Genomic DNA, 11,631 nt, shown 5'->3' on the forward strand with positions numbered 1-11,631 from the left:
GAGCCACCGTGTGGGCCCCACATGCTGTTTTTTAAAGACTTCCACCTGTAAGTCATCTACTACACTCGCACTCACATTTCATTGCCTAAAGCAAGTCCCATGGTCATGTCTAACTTTCAAGAGAGCAGGGAAGTGTAATTCTACCTTGTGTTGGGAAAGAGAGAAGAATTGGAATTTCTGTGAATAGCCCTAAAACTAGCAATGTCGTAAGAGTCTCCAGCCAAGTCCTCACCTTTTGGGATTTCACACTGGTCTGTGAGCTCCTGGAGGCCAAGATACACTTTTTGCATCTCTCTATTCCAAGGGTCTTGCACAATGCCTGGCATGGAATACTCTGAGTAGATGCCTGTTGGATAAGTTAATAAGTGAAAGGACAAAGACTTTTTCCTGAAAGAAGAATCCCCCCACACCTGTGACCGTAGAAGTCTATACACCTTTCATATTTTTAAACTTGGCTTCAGGATCTGAGTTCCATCCCTATGGTGCTCTTCTAAAATAGTTAGAAAGATACATTGCCAGCACTTTGGGAGGCTGAGGCAGGCAGAACACAAGGTCAGGAGATTGAGACCATCCTGGCTAACATGATGAAACCCCATCTCTACTAAAAATACAAAAAATTAGCCGGGCGTGGTGGTGGGTGCCTGTAGTCCCAGCTACTCAGGAGGCTGAGGCAGGAGAATGGCGGGAACCTGGGAGGCGGAGCTGGCAGTGAGCCGAGACCATGCCACTGCACTCCAGCTTGGGCGACAGAGCGAGACTCTGTCTCAAAAGAAAAAAAGAAAAAAAAAAAAAAAAAAAAAAAGAGACACCCTGATGACTTACCCAGTCCTGCTAAGAGACACAAGCTCAAGTAACTGTATTTTGAGCCTCACTGATGAATTTTGGGAATACAGCTGGTGCAGCCCCTTGTGTGCAAGTCTAAGGGAGAGGCAGGGAAAAGGTGGGCAAGCAACATAGCCCTTCCAAGTGATGAGCAGAGCACAGCCCCAGAAGGGCACTAAGGGTCCCAGATTATCCTCCAAACATTGAGAAAAGTCAGTGGTGAAATCTGAATCCAGGACCCTGGCTCTGTGTGACTAGACACCCCTAGAAAGGCTCCCAGAATGAGATACTCTGATTTCCAAAGTAGCAATGCCAATGCCAAGTTTCTGGGCCTGGAGTAAAGGCCACAAAATCAAATAATATAGCTGCAAATTTAGAAGACAGCTAAGTCACTGGATGACTGCTAGATCATATCTATACGAGCGGCCACAAAAGTCGCCAGAACAAGATGGGTAACAAACAGGCTATAATTTGGTATACTACTCATTCATCATTGTCCTTCGTGTTCCAGCATCTGGCAGTGATTTCATTCTTTGTTGTGATGCTGCAGACAAAAAGATTAGTGCATGACCATGGGTATGTATGCAACATGACTGACAAAAGCCTGTGTCTTGGAAGAAAGAACAGGATCACTCTGCTGTGTGCAGAGTGTAAACCTGAAGTGAGGCACAGGAGCCAAGCTGTCTCCCTTTGGTTATGTTTGTGGTGGGTTTGGCATGCATGGGACAAATAATGCATGACCTTTTCTCTGAAGGAGAAATCTGGGGCAACCCTAGACTGAAAGATGGGGCAATTTATGGTCATTTTTTGCTGCTACCAGGGGCTGCAGTCTTCACCAGTGTAAGTAGCTTGTCTGTCTGCACACAGGTCTGCTGTGCACCTCTCAGGGGTTGACCAATCATGGCATATGAGTCTGAAGTGCACAGGAACTATTTAGGGTGGTAAGAGGATCAAGGGCATGCACAAAGAGATGTGTGTAGTGATTTTCTTCCAACCAGTTTTCCCAAGCTGGGTCCGAGGGTGCTGGGAGTCTGCAACCTGATAATGGGAGTGCATGTCCCTGGAGCAGTATCCCCCATCTTTCATCCAACAGGCTCAGCCGGGTTGCTTGGGCTAGCTCCTGAATGGTTTCCTTTTCCTATTCCTTATGCTCAGAGAGTAAAGATACTAAATGGACATTAGATCGTTGGAGAGCAGCAACCTGTGACTTAGGGGTCACCTACAAAACCCTACCTGTTGCAGCAAAAGCAATGTTAACTTCCTAACTTCATGGGCTCTCAGGATCTTAGAAGAAAATGAGGGTTTCAATTTCTTCCAGAGAAGGATAATTTTGTTAAATTGATTTGCTTTGAATGAGCTCTTGGGGATAATAGAGACTCTCATCCCAAACTAATTTATGAATTTGGTACAATAGTTCCTTCTTTACGTTTTTCTGAAAAGAGCCAGATAGTAAATATTTTAGGTTTTGTCGAACACATACGGTCTCTGTGTGCATTCCTTCTCTTCCTTTTCTTCTTCTTCCTCCTTTTCTTCCTCTTCTTTCCTTCTCTTGCACCTTATCTTCTTCTGATCTATTGAAAATGTGAAAACCATTCTTAGCCCAAGGATCGTATAGAACAGGCATCGGGTTAGGTTTGGTCTGATAAGCCTTAGTTTGCTGGTACATGCTTTATAGCGAAATAAAAAAAAAAATTCTCTAAGTACCATGGCACTTACCAAAGGCTAAGCTAAGTGGGACCGTGGTAGTTAAGTTTGTGGCTCTCAGCTGGGTCAGTTGTACATTTATACAGGTCAAGGCAGTTTGAGAAGAACTGGCAACTCAAAAGTACTTCTCCTTCCATCTAACAGGAAGAACATGAAATCCTACTAGAGATACTTGTTTCTGCAGGTTGAGGCTTACACATCCAGGGGTTCCTAGCTAAAAGATCAATAGCCTGGGGAGATTAGGGTTCAATTCTCTACATGGGTTTCCCACATAGAGAGGTGAGTTAAAAGAGAGTGAAATGCAAGACTCGTAGGTTGAGATGCCTTCTAGACAAAGGTAAAAGTCGTGAGTATCTGGTTTAGAGAGGAGGAGCTAGGAAAATAGGTCAATTACAACTTTCCGTGTTCCTGCCACCACCAGGGTCAACCTTGGAATTCAGTGTGTGGCAAACACACCAAGATAGATGTGCAGGACTCTGGGACTATTGTGGGTGGAGTCCTGCTTCCCCAGCCCACAGAGGCTGCCAGCCCATCAGAGGAGCCCATAGTGAGTAAGGGGCATGCATGACAAGAGAAAGGGTGGAGCCAGCACTGAGCTTGAGAGGCTGGGCATGGTAGTCCTTTGGCAGGCCTGATTTGTGTGTGTCATGCAGGGGACCTGATAGTTGCTGTAACCCCTGACTGGGGGACAGAGAGTATGGCTGATGGGATAGGTAGACAACTCAAAGGAAGGGTGTGTTAGTTTCCCAGGGAGAGAATGTGGAGTTCATCATCTGTGGACTCTAGCAATGCCTCTAGCCAGAGTCAGAGGACAAGGTATGGACTGGGAGTGTGGCCTTATCCTCTGGCAACTAACACCACAATGCTTTTTAAATATTTGAAATCTTAGGTTCCCCCTACCCACCTTGGGAAAAGGAATGGAAAAAGGGAAGGAGGAAGAAATACTGACTGTCAGATGATCTTTACCCTAAAGGGATGAAATTAAACTAAAAAAGACTTTTAAACCAAAGAATGCTGAATTACTGTCAGTCGATAAATTTAAATTCCCCCACCCTCTCCCCACACCTCCATCACCAGGAATAGAGTCTTAAAAGTGGAAAATAAAGTTCTCTCCATATATGTCCACCCCCATCTGAATCATACTTTTATCTCCCTCTATGTATTAAACAAACATTTATTGCCAACATGTGCCAGACACTGCCTTCCCTGGGGATACCCTGGAGAACAAGCCTGGCGTGATCTCAGCCCTCCTGGAGCCAGAAGTCTCCCTCTGTGCCTGGCTGTCATTGGAAAGGCAGTGGTCGTCCCATTCACCCTGTAAGTGGGCCTTAGAGGGACCTACACTCTCTCTTCCACCGTCACACAGCTCGAGCTATCAGAGGCAGGCTCTTCATTTTCTCCTTCCAATCTTAGCACAACTTAGCTCCAGTCAGTAACAAATGGGATCACAAAGGTAGTTTCAGCCGTGGCCTGTTGGTCACTGCATGATTGCTTGATCTTCTCTCATCCCTTTAGAATTCAGAATGCTGGTAGGAAGACAGCCTCCTCCTGTCACTCTAACTGTCCTCCTTCCCAAAAAGTCACCTGTGTAGTACCGCCCACTCAAGCCAGATTTTTGAGTGCTATTATAAACACTTTAGATTGTACCAATGGGCTGTCAGATCTTTGATTCCAGCTTCTAAGTCTCTCCCATATCGATATTTTCTTGGCCATTCCCACAAACACTGCCCACAATAGTCTCCTATTTGTTCCTCTGCCTCAGCACTGCCCCAACTGAAATCCATCGGCCATGCTGGTAGCAGAGTGCTTTTGTAGAAAATGCAAATCTAATAATGTTCCTCTTTTTGAAAAAAAAGCATTTAATGGTCCTCTATTGCCTCTGTTGTCTTCTCTTCATTAGACAACCCCCCAGGAACTTCATCCTAGACATGAAGTTCTTGCTGCTCCCCAATTAGATGAAGCTGCTTGAGTCTTCAGAGTGTTGAGCTTGGCTTACCTGGCTCTGCTCTGAGATTCCTATTCATTCTTCAAATCTCCTTTTATGTCACTTTGCTGAAGTCCTCAGAGGGACCCACATCCTCTTCCCCATCATCACACAGCTTGAGCTCTCAGAGGCAGGCTTTTCATATTCTAGGAACCCCCTTTTCAAGCTTCACATGGCAACTTATGTTTCTAGAGCACTTACCATACTGAAGGGTCATTGTTTTCTAGTGTATCTCTCTCATTGGACATCCATTTCTTCATTTGTTCATTCAACTAATATTTGTTGAGGACGTACTATGTGCTAGGCATTGAGAAAACACTGTCCTAGTCTTTAAGGAGCTAATATTTTAGCAAAAGAGACATGCAATAAATTTATAATGCACCATAGACTGAATATTTTGGGTCAGGAGTGGTCTGCTATGGTCCAAATGTTTGTTTTTCCCCAAAGTTCATATTCTGAAACCTAATTCCCAATGTAATGGCATTAAGAGGGGGAGTCTTTAGGGGGTGATTAGGTCATGAGGGTGAATACCAGGTGAATGGGATTGGTGCCCTTATCAAGGAGGCCAGAAGGAGCTTTCTTACTCTTTCCATTTTGTGAGGGCATGGCAAGAAAGCACCATCTATGAAGCAGAGTGGGCTCCCATCAAATCTGTTGGCATCTTGGTCTTGGACTTCCCAGCCTCCAGAACTGCAAGAAAATACATTTCTGTTGTTTGTAAATTACCCATTCTAAGTTATTTTGTCATAGAAACCCAAATGGACTAAAGCAGGATCTTATTCATCTTTGTGTCCCTGGCACTTGCCACATGTTTGGCACACACATGTTCTCAATAATGCTTGTGAATGAATGAATGTATGTATGAAGCAGAATATTATGGTATTGGCTGTACAAGAATGTAGAGAAATGCTTTTGATATTATTTGGTTTTAGTTCATCTAAAATTGTCTCCTCTTCTCAAAATGCTCTTCCATCTTCACTAGTAGAATTCTCACTTACATTCTCATGCAGACTTTCTACCAGGTTCACCTTTTTTCCCCTTCCCTTGTGTCTCATTTTCTTGTCATTGTCCTTTCCCCTCACGACATTTGCTTCCCGGGAGATTTCTTATTTTTCTCCAGTCGAAAGCAAACTGTCAGCCTTTCTGGGGGAAAGATGATCTCTCCTGTTGCTCTTTCCCTCTGATTTTGTAAGGATCAGATAGTCCTCATTATCACACACAATAGTATACTCACAACCAAGGTGGGGCAGAACCACACTACTTTCAAGTAACAGAATCTCATGAATTTCTGTTGCTCCTAAAGGCTCAGAGAAGACAAACATGACATTCACACACAGGGACCCACATGTCCCCCCAGATGGGAAATGTCATGGGTACATGTGCATGACAGCACATAGTCATGTGGAGTGACCCACAGAACCACAGTGCCACCCCCAGATCCTGGGACACACAGAAGCAGAATTCTGTCTGAGCCTCCTTTCTCCAGTCTCAGACTTCTCTGCAGCCTCCAGGGGCTTGCTAAACTCCCTTCTCTACTTCAGACCTGCCTTGAACCCTCTCTTTGGTTTTCCCTCCCGATTCTTGGGTCAATAATCCTTCTTCATTGGCACGTCCATACTGAGATAAAACCTGTATCTGCTCATCCTCTTAACTGAGCTCTGTCACCCACCATTTCCTAAAAGTTGACCATGCACATCCCTACTCTGACACTGTGCCTTCCTGTACACCTATGAGGCCCCTTGTCACTGTGGTCACCCATCCTACACTGTGGAGATCCTATACTGAGAGCAGGACACAATTTTATAGCCCCATCTCGGCTGTAAAAATCGACACACGACTTTTCTCAAGACATAGAGCCATGAATAGTTACTCCAGAAATTTTCAGATAGGAGTAGAGAAACACGGCTAATCCTTTAAAAAATGATCTATTGGTAAACTTCATGTAAATACAATGCCCCCACAGGCATCTTGACTCAGTCAGAATAGGCTGGGTTATGTTGTGGGGGCAAACACTCCCCAAATCTCAGTGGCTTACGGTAGCAAAGGTTTCTTTCTTACTCATTCTACTTGCTCACCACAGATTGACAATGATATGCTCCAAACCATCTCCACCCTAGGGCCCAGGCCAACAGAGAACCCTCTGACTGGACACTGAAAACCTCACGGTAAAGAAAAGAGAGATCATGGCAAAGTATAAGTCAGCTGTTGAAACTTCCCCCACGTTCGCTCATGTTTCATCAACCGGAACAAAGGTACATGACCAAGCCTGGTGGACATCCTGGGTGAGAAGCAGCAAATAATTTTGTTGTAATACAATCTATCACATATTGGAAGTTTAAACTATCCTAAATAACTCATCCTCTTCCTCCTCCAAGCTATCTCTATCTTCACTCTGATTTGGGTGAACAGCACCAGCATCCACTCAATCACATTTTCCCCAGGATGCTGCCAGAATTGTCTCTCTGATTCATGCAATGACTCATAGAATATCCTTGCCTAAAACTCTTTAGTACCTGTCCCTTGCTCGTGGGATTCAGTCCCAGCTCCTCAGGATGGCCTATGTAGTTCTTCATGGTGAGGCTCCTGCCAAACTTTTATCTCCAGCTATGACTTCCTCACTACACTCTATGCTGTATCAATTCTAAATAACCTAAGGTTGCCTTCAAAAATCCAATTGTCATGGCTTTATGCCCATTTTTGTGGTTCTCCCCTCAAAATCTGGTCTCCTCTTCTGTTATTAGCTTATAAAAGCCTTCCCTGCCTTTGAACAACCGACACATATATCACCTACACTATAAAACTTTGGCTGTCATCCTGTATTCCCCAATGTCAGGGCCATATTACCCGAGTCCTGACAGCTGCCTTCTTTGTGCCTCTGTTGCATCTTACAGAATAGTGACTTAAAAATTCTTTTTGATTGCGTCCAAGGGATAAATTTGACATCACCACCCAGAGCACAAATAACATACATACACGATATGTATAAATGTGTTTATGTATGTTTATATGTATACACATATAGAAATATGAGTATTAGGAAATAATATCAACCTTTATAACTTATGATAAATTTTGTTTTTCATTCTGCTCTATTTTATTCAAAAACGCTGCTAGGTCCTACCAAATTGGTTTCATTACTCACTAATGGGTCATAACCCACAGTTTGAAAATCACTGCTGTATAACATGGTTAGATTTTAAGAACATAATCCTTAGTAAAAGAAAGGTAAGAAGTAGATTGTGATCTGTAATTCAGTACCATTTATTTGAATTAAAAATACATGCACGCAGAGTAACAAGACACATTTTGCAGGAACATACATAAAGAAAAAACATACACTTTAAAATGGTTGTCTGTGAGGCATAGAGATATAGAGGATAATCTATATAATGAAAAAATGGACAAACCAATCAACCAACTGATGGCAAGACCTTGCAAGGACAAGGATAATAACAAGTAGAGACTTTTTACCTAAGGTCCAAAAGAAACTAAAATAAGAATTCACAATTATGAACACTTATAATATCTAAGATTTTAAAAATTGTCCTTGGTATTCTGCAGTTTCATTAGGACATGTAGGATGTAGATTTATTTTTATTTATCCTGTTTAGGGTGCATTGTATTTCCTGAATCTGTGGATTCATCCTTTTTAACGGTTCTGGAAAATCTCCAAGCATTAGCTCTTCAAATAATGCCTCTCTTTCATTCTCTCTATTTTCTCTCTTTGGGGCTCTAATCAGGCATATAGTAAATGTTCTTGCCTCTCTTCCACATCACTGCACCTCTCATATTTTTCATGTCCTTAACTCTATATGGTATTTTATGGATAATCTCTTCAGTTCTTATTTATAGTTTACTTATTTTGTACTTAGAGGTGTATAATCTACTTTGTATCACATCCTATGAGCCTTTTAAGATTTTTTTCAACAATGATATTTTTCATGTCTGAAGTTCTATTTTATTCTTTTGTGGTGGTTTCTTATACCACCCTCAACTTTGTGATCCCATCCTTTATTTCTATAAACATTTCATGCATAGCTATTTCACACTCAGTATCTGACAATTCTGTATTGGAAATCTCTGGGGTCTAAATCTGTTATCTTTTGTTTCAGCTAAAGGTAGAATGACAAGCAGGATTGCCTAAGAATGACCCTAGATTCTCTGAGTTGTCTAGCAATGAGGTATCAGGGACCAGTGACTCCCCTTCTTCTGGCCAGAGGGGCTACAGCTTCCCTTGGGACCAGTGGCTACTTCTTCCCCTGAGATGTTCTCGATCCAGAGATGTTCCACTGAAATTGAACTTTTCAGAAACTGATGAGCCCTCAGGTTTTCAGATACCAGGTACTGACGTTTCTCAGCACTGCCCTAAACAGATAGCTCCTTAACTTCACCACTTGACTGCTTGGCACTTGAGTCCAAAATTCTTCTTTCTAAATTTATTTTTAATTATTATGGATAAACAATAGTTTATGTATTTGCAGGTTACATATGATATTTCCACACAAGCACACAGTATATATTGATCAAATCATGGTAATTGGGGCATCTATTACTTTAAGCACTGATAATTTCTTTGTGTTAGAAACATTCCAATTCCTTTATTTCCCAAAATGCTTATACCACTATGGATAAGGCTTTTTTTCTGAATACTCACCCCTTCCCTGCAAAGCAAGGGAAAGCAGCAAGTAGTATTGCAAAACCTGCAGTGAATGTAGCTTTGCCTTGGCGCAAGCATGCTTGTCTTTGGAACGTCAAGAGCCTGGAGAGCTCATGCTTTCACTGCCCTTGTATCGATAGTTCCAGCTTGCATGGATGACAGCAAAAGGATGTGCTTGACTTTTGTTCTATGTGACTCTGATTCTCAGTCATGGTGGCTGTTTTGTGAGCTCACTTTTGCTTGCTCTTAATCAGTGTAAATTCTGAAGCCTTCAATCACGGATATTTCTCTCCAGAGAGAATCTGCATCTACTTCTGCTGGGAGGCAGGATCTCCTAGTGACCTGTGACCATGTTAGCTCCCTTCAAGGACCTGCAGGTGTCTCAGGTTTAATTTCCTCCATTGCTGCTGGCCTAGTATCAATATCCTAATAGCACTGTACTATTAAGATTTTCCCTTAAGGCCTCCCCAGCTTCCCATTTGCTTATACCTCTTCCCTCTCTGCACCCAGCTCACTTTTTGGGGACAGTGGGGCGGGTGGGTGTGAATAAGTCTTGGAGATTTCTTGTGAGTCCAGTAATACAGTATAAACTCTTTTGCGTCTAGTTTCTAGTTGTTTGGTAGCAGAAGGGCGCTTTCAGGATATCTAAACAGTCATATTGCAGGAAATTGGGTTTTACATGTATGTGTCTCCCCTTCCTAGACTGTGAGCTCTTTGAGAAACAAAATATGCCTACCTCCAGTACCTAGCATAGTGCCTGGATAGATCCTCAAAAAATATTTGTTAAAAGAATATATGATATAATAATGCTTTTCTCCCTCAAAACACTACCAAGGTACCCTCCGCATATACATAGCATATACTCCTCAGTCTGATTGTTTTTCTTTGATGTTTATTTTCTGAATTTCTACTTTTAAGAGGGAAAGTGAGGGTAAAATCATTGAGGTTTGTTTCAGGTCCAAACTATCACTCCTTGTCTATCACCCAGCTTCCCACCCCGTGGAACAGTGGTTGATGGTTATTACTATGAAGTTTGGAGGATATGTTTACTTCGTGATAAAGTTAGTCTGCCTGGGTACTTCAGAATCCTTGGGAATGTAATTGGTTTATAGATTTTAAATATCTGTATTCCACACATACATCACTGTTGGTATCCTGAGTCCCCTGAAGGTTTCTAGTTCAGATACTCTGATCTGTCCTGCATTCCCTGTTTCCCAGTCAAATAAGAAGTAAGAATTCCCTGTATCTAAGTCACAGGGATTGGCAGAATTCCAAGGTGGTATTATTGCCAGGCTAATAGTGCTTAATAATTAACTAGGCTTATTCATTAGTATTATTAAGTCTCTCCCCCCAGCACCACCTGCAATCATTACATGATGGCAGACAGATGTTTTCCAGGTGTTCACATGGCCATCTTGTGGGTTTTTCTCACTCAAATCTGGCAGGCTGTGAAGATGCCTGAGATGGGGAGATAGGGGTTGAGTGTGGGAGTGGAAAGATGGTTAAAGCAACGAATGAGCACACATTTTCCAAAGAAGAGTCATGTAAGCCAGGTCTGTTGTTAATTAACACTGAGTTTTTTGAGAACGTGGTGTCCAGACTGCGGCAGACAGAAGGTACACCCCATCTGTGACTAGCTCCCGCTAGGGAGGGGCTGGTTAGGAGAGAACCACTCCTTCCCTGGGTGCCCTCCCACAGCCTGGTGAGCATATTCCACCCCCTTAGGGTGGGAGGGTGGTGGGTTCCACGGTGACATGACACACAGTTGTCTGGAAGTGGGGACTGTGAGCTTCTGGGTGAGTCACGGTTGCATCACTTGTACATAGACCCAGGGAGAGCTTTTCTAAACTGTGAAACTGAAGATCTTACTGCAGTAACTTGGATATGTTACAGCTTGCTGATCAAAACTGCTCTGTACCAGTGAAGGTATCTGGTGTGGTGAGGTAGATATCATAGCCAAAATTTGTGCCCTGCATGTGCCTTTTGACTGACAGAGCCAATGCATCATTCAGGGGCAGACAAGGCTGTGTTGCTTCATCACAGCCACTGACTGTACCCCAGCCCTAAGGCTGTCTTTCCTGAGGCTCCCCTTCCCTGCTCCTGATGGAAGCAGATGGAGAGTGGGAGTGAACAAACAGCTCAGACAGCCACTGAGTCTGGGCGCTGGACATTTGTAGTAATTATCATAATAAAAATAAAATTGTCACCCATTAGCGAGGATTTGCCAGGCATAGGTTTCATCCTCACAATGATCCCATAAGCATTGTGGCATCATTATTCCTATTTTGTAGCTGCAGACACAAGTCCAGAGAGCTCAAGTCTGCATTCAGGTTATATAGTTGCTGAAAGTTGCACAGTCAGAATTCAGACTTGGTTGCTTGATTCCTAATTGTGCCTTCACTTCTCTGTTCTACAAAAACTCACCATTCTTGACCCTAAGCTTGCTTTTTGGTGATTATAGTGG

Source organism: Macaca mulatta, chromosome 11, assembly GCF_049350105.2.
Source record: "Macaca mulatta isolate MMU2019108-1 chromosome 11, T2T-MMU8v2.0, whole genome shotgun sequence".
Lineage (NCBI taxonomy): Eukaryota > Metazoa > Chordata > Mammalia > Primates > Cercopithecidae > Macaca > Macaca mulatta.